Source organism: Lepisma saccharinum, chromosome 7, assembly GCF_977018435.1.
Source record: "Lepisma saccharinum chromosome 7, izLepSacc3.1, whole genome shotgun sequence".
In the NCBI taxonomy this organism is placed as follows: Eukaryota; Metazoa; Arthropoda; class Insecta; order Zygentoma; family Lepismatidae; genus Lepisma; species Lepisma saccharinum.
The window spans coordinates 15,792,214-15,800,369 of NC_139235.1; the positions used below are offsets into that span (position 1 = coordinate 15,792,214).

Sequence of the window (8,156 nt, forward strand, 5' to 3'; positions counted from 1 at the left end):
ACTATTCTTTCGAGTGATATTAGAGTCATTGTCAAGAAGGTTCGCTGAAATGATGGTTCTCATCACAGACCACATGCCACACGTTAATTGTTCAAGTCCAGTTCATGCACTGGACCTACAGATTAAAATGGGATCCGAACCAAATGCGTCTCTATTTGGTATTGAATTCGGAAGCCTTTCATTACATGGCGAAGACGTTACCACTACGACATCAGAGAGGCAATGGAACCCCTTGAGAAAGAGATAAACGAAAATTGCTACGTGACAAACCATATTTGCCCGTAAATTTTAAAAATAAGACAATATTTTGTACTGACAGTTTCGAACCGTGGGAGTCCCGGGTTCGATACCCGGTGGAGGCACAAGTGGTTCGGATCCCACTTTAAACTGTAGGTCCAGTCCCGATTAGCCTTACTGCGCATAAAGTGGACTTAAAACACCAAATCAAACCAAACCAAATCGAACCGTGGGAGAGGCATATATTTTTTTGTACCATCGTCCATTTCACGAGTTTATAATTCTTCCTCACCGACTCGAGTAACGCGAGTGGTAGAAGAAAAGCGAAGTAAAATAACTGAAACAGAAATAAAAGGAAAAAGCGAAATAAATTTTATTCATAATATTCTGCAGTCACTTGAGTTGTATTCACGGGATGCTATCTTTAAAGAAAGCCGTGGTCTCTTCCTTGTCTTTTTCGCTTTTTTTGTGCTCTTGCTTCCCCCGTCACGATTGGTCTAAAACTAATTAATGCGACGTTAATTAAACAATCCAAACAACGAAACAATGCACAATCAACTGCACAAAACAACATTCCAAATGTTTTCGAATCGGAAAACAATTGAGATGCTGTAAAATGACTTAAGATGCAGTAATAAAGTGGGAATTCGGTACCGTATAGAATTAAATCGGTAGAGATGTTCGATTTGATTGGATGTTTGTTATTTAGATTTGCTATTCTTTCACTTTTGGCAAATAGCGACGATGAAGATGAGTGATGCTATGATGAAATTGATGAAGGGACACTTACCAAGGACACCCACGCCCAAGTCGAGATTCTAACCAGGGACCCATGGCATCGTAGCGCGCTGTGCTAACCGCTCCTCCATGGAGTGGACATTATACCATATTTTGTGTGCTCAATTGGGATCAATCAATGGAATGAATAGGCATATTATATGATTAAAAAATTCATATCATAATACCACGTCATATTATTCGGCACGAAGTAACATCAGAGACATTCAATCTTCCATTTTTGCCTTTTAACTAATTCTTTGAATTCAGGTTAATCACAACAATAAGATAAATTATGAAGCAAATTATAGTGAATGTGGGATATTATTACGAATTACCTGACAGAAACAACATTAAGCAGGCTCGGTGGTCAAGCTCATTAAGTGATTGACATTCGATGTCGTCGCCAAAGTTCCCGGGTTTGAGTACCGTCCTTGTCGGGGGTGTTTGACTATTTCGTCATTAATTTCATGTAATGGTCACTCGTCCTTATCGTCGCGATCATCGAACAGGGAATAAAAATTATAAAAATAAATACGATGGAAGAGTACTTATTTCATCTCTCACGAAATCTCCTACAAAACCGGAATATATAAAATACATGTATATTCATTCACATACATTTTCGATTTCTATATTTAACTAATCGAGACCGAGAACGGGAGAGCAATTTTCAATTCGACAAACCGAGAGACGGAGACACTGTCAAGTCTCGTTTCTTCTTGGCACCTCCGTAATCGAGTTGTTCTGTTTGTCATTGGCTTTGTATTGGCAATTATTGTCATTATTCTTTCCCTGCAGGTAAACCATAACGATGAATTATGATGAAATGAAGCAGATAAAAGGGCAAGAACAAGAAAGTCATGCCTGTTCGGGACTCCAACCCAGAACCTTACGTAACGAGATTTGAAATTCTGGAGAAGGCGTCCGTGTTTCGCTTGGTTTTCTCTTTCCTCTACTTCCCTTATATTATCATACATGTATAATAAAAATGGATCTGATACGATATGTTGCGATTCATAATTGTGCTGGTTAGATGCTACAGATGTGAACTCCAACCTGCAATATATTATTCCCTTTTGTTTCGTATCTGGTTGAACATGAAATTTTCTTACACTGTGACAATTTCTTTCTTAGTTTTGGTTTGGTGCACAGATATGCTAATCTGGACTGGACCTTCAGTTTAAAGTGGGATACTAACCACTATGTGCATCCACCGTGTATCAAACCCGGGATCCACTGATTACAAGGCGACGACGTTATCACTACGCCATCGAGGAGGCCCCATGGCAAAATGTTATTCACTCGATCTCTACCATAATTTATTTCAGCATTTACATTTTCGTTTTCTTCTTTTTTTCCTTTTGTTAACTACTCTTATACAACTCTTTTTGCGTCTTCGAATTTCTTCTTGTTTCAGGAAAAAATAATACATGCAGGCTGTATAAAAATCCCCCGTTCAAATAGATAAAACGTTCACTCTCGAGAACTAATTTACATGTTTATCACTAACGTAACCATTAGGAAGGAAACTATTGAAATGTTAACTGATATAACTGCAGATGAAACAATACTTACAGCCACTGACGAAATATCTATTCTTGTGTAGCCTCACAGACAACAAGTATATGGTGAGTCATTCACTCTTGCTGACTACGGGCGAAGGTCACTGAACTAAAGGGTGGTGGCAAGCAAGCAGGCTTCTGCTCTACCAAAGACGAGGTCACGTGTTCCAGTTATCAATGGCATACGAAATAAGGAGGAACACAGCTATCTGACGTATGTTTTGGTCCCGTCATTGCACGTAGAACACTTTATCGTCGTGGCCTTGAAGTTCCCTCAGGGCACTCCTGCGTAAAGGCTTCTCAGCTAGAAGGATATCTTCCCCATTGAGTGGAGGAAATGTAAGTGCGTATAGAGGTCCTTCAACTTTCGTATTCTTTTTCATTTCAGAGCCCGTGCTGTATCGTCGACTTAATCCAATCTATCCGATGTAGGTTTTAGGTTCTGTTTCTGTTCGGTTATTTCACGTTGTCTTCCTGCTTATGTTATTCGCGACGAAGGTTCTGGATTCGATAATCTGGACAATAACGGGATTGTGTTGGTTGCTTGATTTGGTGTCTTAAGTCCACTTTATGTCCTGTTAGGCTAATCGTGAATGGACCTACAGTTTAAAGGGGGATCCGAACCACTATGTTCCTCCACCGAGTATCGAACCCGGGATCCCTTAATTACAAGGCGCCCACGATCCCACTGCGCCATCGGGGATTGTGTTCGAAACGAATGAATCAAATTTGAGTGATATGATATGCAACCATTGGAAGACTATTGAAAGAAAAGCTATGGGAACCTGCCAGTTTTTCTACTGCAGACAGGAAACCATAAACATGGAAGAGAAGCTTATATTCTATGAAATCTGACGCTATGTGCTCGAATATTGGCTAAATATAATCCATAGAGGCATAGCAACGTTAAACAACCTCTTATATGATACATATAGGTTTAAAAAGGTCGAAATACAAAGATTGTGTGCGCCTCACTGATGGCGTAGTGGAAGGCCTTGTAATCAAGGGGTCTGGGGTACGATACCAGGTGATCGCACATAGTGTTTCGGATCCCACTTTAAACTGGATGCACTTCAGATTAGTCTATCTGTGCCGGTGACTCAGTCGGTAACGCTTCTGACTACCATGCTATAGGCCCCGGGTTCGATTCCCGGCCGGTTCAAGCCCGGGAACTTTTCTAACGTTGGAAGCGGCCCCAGCGCCCACCCAACGTCGAATGACATGGGTACCTGGGGGAAACCCTGGGGGGTAAAGGCGGTCAGGGGCGTGATGCTGATCACATCACTCCCACTCACGAACGAATCAAGAAAGTGTGGGGCGTTACCCCCACACCCCCTATACGACTTCATGGCGTAGCGCCAAGCACAGGTGAGAACTTTACCTTTTTTTTTTTTTTTTTTTTTTTGCATAAAGTGGACTTACAACAAAATTTAAACTTGCGATAAAGATTATGATAAGGTATTAAAGAATTGGGTCTAACACATTTTTTTATTGTTTACCAATGACATTGTTAACTAATATTCTTAATTTCAGTTTCAAGATGAAATCGGCTACGAAATAAAAGGAGTGGGTTCATATTTCTGTTACGAAATTCCACTTTTGTAGTAGACCTGTGCCACACTAAGATGTGACGTAATAAACAAATCTGAGACACTTTCAAAGTATTAAATTGCTATCTACGTATTTGGGAAAAATCTTTCAATATAATACTTTTTTTGGACGCGTCAAATCATAGTATTTAATTCCTGTTTCAGCAGCTTTAAGAAACCTGATTTTTTTTTGGGGGGGGTTACAAATGCCCTTTCAGCTCCCGTCAAGTTACGCCTATGACGAACAGGAATTCAAAGTAAAAGACTGTCCCGACTAAATCGGGAGACACGTCTGATAGATTTACAATTGGGAAAATCATAATTAAGCGTGTAGTTGAAAACAACCTATTTTCATATATTGCATGCAGCTCTACTTTTTCTGCAATGTGGATCAAGAACTGGGGACGTGGAGAAGCACAACACTCCACATAACCAATAGTCACGTGACCCCCTTTGCTTTCCTGTCATGTTGACCTTCGCGTGGAACACATTTCTCGGTGTTCAGACAGGCAAAATCACCCGATCATCGAAGGGTGCAATATGTGTTGCCTACCCTCCTGCATTACTTGCTCCTATTAAAGCCTTATGGGGAAGAACTTTTTTCCATGACTGTACACACAGGAGATGTACAACGTAGAAATTTTCAGCGAAAAATGTGGGCTCGACCAGGACTCGAACCCGGGTCTCTGGCATACCGTGCCATTGCTCTTCCACTGAGCTACCGAGCCGGCCTTGCCTCGCCTGATTCTTCGCTATCGCTGAAAATTTCTACGTAGTACATCTTCTGTTTGTGCCTAATCTACAATAATTAACATTTCTACGCTGGGAGGAGTCTACTGTGTTTCAAAGAAAACGGATTCCGTTGCGGTAGCACTGGTAGAAACGATTCCACGCCGGCTCGGTAGCTCAGTGGGTAGATCTATAGCACGGTATGCCAGAGACCCGGGTTCGAGTCCTGGTTGAACCTGCATTTTTCGCTGAAAATTTCTACGTAATACATAATTTGTATTCATGTCCAGATATTATTAGAATGATTAAATCAAGAAGACTTAGGTGGGCAGGTCATGTGGCACGAATGGAGAGGAAAGAAAAGTTTCCAGGATTCTTGTTGGGAGACCTGATGGTAAGAGACCAGTAGGAAGGTCAAGACGAAGATGGAGGGATAACGTTGAGATGGACCTAAAGGAAATCGGTAGAGATGGAAAAGAGTTTATACGTAGATCTCGCTCAGGATAGGGACAGATGGAAGGCCTGTGTTGCTGCATCCACGAGCCTTTGGGTTCAAGAAGGCTAGAGATTAAGTTAGTTAGTGTTTTATACTCTTGTTTGTTGCTCTACCTTCGCCAGTTGTGTATTTAGGTCAAGCTCGCGATGATACAAATCGTTGACTTGCATGTTTTGTGTCGTACTTCCTGTTTCCAGCCTATGATCACATTCTACAAACGGTGTCATAATATAAGCATAGTTCTTTGGTGTAGCGTCTGTGATCATGGGCAAGGTCAAAGAGATTGTGCCCAGTATCGATCGAAGCACTTGTGCTGTGTTGTGTAGCTATCTGGCTTTTGTAGTAGTGTCCGGAGATTAGTGTTGAACAAGGTCACAGCGTTCCACTCCATGAGCGTCAGGCCTAGGCCACCTGACTTTGTGTTGCACTGCTGTGCGATAAGCACTGACCTTGCCACAAGAAATAGGCAGCTAACGTAATCGCATTGCAAATGTTATTCGTAGTGGAAAGAGGCCTGCCACAAACGATACCTTTGGGAAGACTAATCTATTTAAGTAGTGCACTTGATATAATTGATCGATTGAGTTGGTGTTTTACGTCCACTTTGTGCACAGTAAGGCTAATTGGGACTGGACATACAGTTTAAAGTGTGATCCGAACCACTATGTGCCTCCACCGGGTATCGAAGCCGGGAAACCTTGATTACAAGGCAATGACGCTACAACTGCGCTATCGGGGACTCTTGATATATATATATAAGGTATAGATTTTGTAACGCGTATGCTTTATTAAATATTGATTACTGTTTGTTAATTTTTTTAAATTCATATTCATTGTACGCTGTGGCTTTCCCAGTGGTAACAAATACGATTTTTTTATAATTAAGTTTGGAACCTGATATTTGAACGAATTAATTAAGTATATTTAATACTTCGTCATAATCAGTCTTCGAATCAATGAAAGTTGCCTCCATGCGAGGATGCCACAGCATGATGAGGTAGGCCAGACAATCCAGAGCCAATGGCAGTGTGCGGTATTAGTCTCCAGGTCGGGGCGAGGCATCAGGACTCCAGAAAATACGAAGAAGGTCAGCGCTGCGTTTTCCGAAAGCGATTCGTGTCTGAACCCACCAGACTGATTGCTGTGTTTCCTTAATGAAACCCATTCGGATGAACATCCACTGGTGTGATTCGTGTCTGGACCGACCAGACTGATTGTTGAGTCTTCTGAATGGAAGCCATTAGGATGAACGTCTCCACTCTGGCGATTCGAGTCTGAACCGACCAGACAAATTGCTGCGTCTCCTGAATGGAACCCATTCGGATGAACGCCTCATTTGTGGCGATTCGTGTCTGAACCCACCAGACTGATTGCTGTATTTCCTTAATGAAACCCATTCAGATGAACATCCACTGGTGTGATTCGTGTCTGGACCGGCCAGACTGATTGTTGAGTCTCCTGAATGGAAGCCATTAGGATGAACGTCTCCACTCTGGTGATTCGAGTCTGAACCGGCCAGACAAATTGCTGCGTCTCCTGAATAAAACCCATTCGGATGAACGCCCCATTTGTGGCGATTCGTGTCTGAACCCACCAGACTGATTGCTGTATTTCCTGAATGAAACTCATTCGGATGAACACCTCCGATTCACTACGATTCATGTCTGAACCGTCCAACGTTTCATGGCAGACTGTTTGCGGGCCTTGCAGCTGCCTAAGCATGGGAGAATTCTGCGAATGCACGGCTGTATTCGGACAAGATTATAAACTGATATTGGCAGATGAACCGCCCTGTACAACATATTTAATGTGTAATATTAACATATTGTTCTTGCTCTTTGTTAACAATTTCATGGAAACACCAACTCCAGCTGAAAACTTGCACACACTAGTAATGGTAGCATGTGCCTTTATCTCTGTGCACTAGTGTTTGTTTCTTTTGTTCTGTACTCTGCAGTACGGTGGGAAAATGAATGTGTCGGCCACGGTGGAACATGTAAACTAATGAAGATCAAAGATCCGCTTTGGATCAGGATCGGTGAGAGCTTTTTTTCTGCCTCTTTTTGGTCGCAGAGGGGATTTGTTCCAGAGATCTCTTTTCAACGCTTTCCTGACAACCGCATTTCACGTCAGGATGCCTCTGTTGTGCGGGAACAGTCTGTTCCGGGAGAGGATCTGCTTTCTCTGCACCTGCAGCGCCCTCATCACAGAACGTTCCCTCAAGGACTGGCCGAAAATCTAATTTTGTCTAGTATTTACAAATACGTAAAACGTAGTTTCTGTGCTGTAGCAGTGGCCGAGGTACGCAAATTGAATGGTTCTCAGTTTGAATTTTATACTATTTTTTGTTGTCATTAATTTAGAGATGGTTTAAGCTCATACCAATAGGTTTAGCTCAGGCCTGGTCAACCCACTGTACTTGTGGGAGAGAGCTTGAATGCACGTGCGGACTGCTGCTGAAAACGGCTGCGTTTTCCTTTCACTTCCCCTTTCATACATTCATTGACAGAGCCCTCTCGAGTTGTTCTTGCGCAGATGACTTACTTTCGTTCGGTTGCTCCGCTGATTCCCTGGACAGACTGTACATCACAAAGGAAAGTGAAATTACTTTATGCAACCGAAACTGGAAAGATGCCCACACACATAAGAGTACTATGGGTGGTTGACAAGTTCGTATCCTAAGCTTGATTTATTGTTCGAATTAGCATAATTTACGTCGCTCTTCTGCCACATTTGGCAAATCGCGAAGATGAGGATCAGCCA

At 42.2% G+C, this 8,156-nt stretch overlaps 1 non-coding gene across 1 annotated transcript; it reads right to left on the reverse strand.

Annotated features, from left to right (window-relative positions):
• Nucleotides 1-4,825: 4,825 nt before the first annotated feature.
• TRNAT-GGU (transfer RNA threonine (anticodon GGU)) lies at nucleotides 4,826-4,896 on the reverse strand. The gene has a single exon. It is a non-coding gene; the product is annotated as a tRNA-Thr (tRNA).
• Between the last annotated feature and the right edge of the window lie 3,260 nt (nucleotides 4,897-8,156).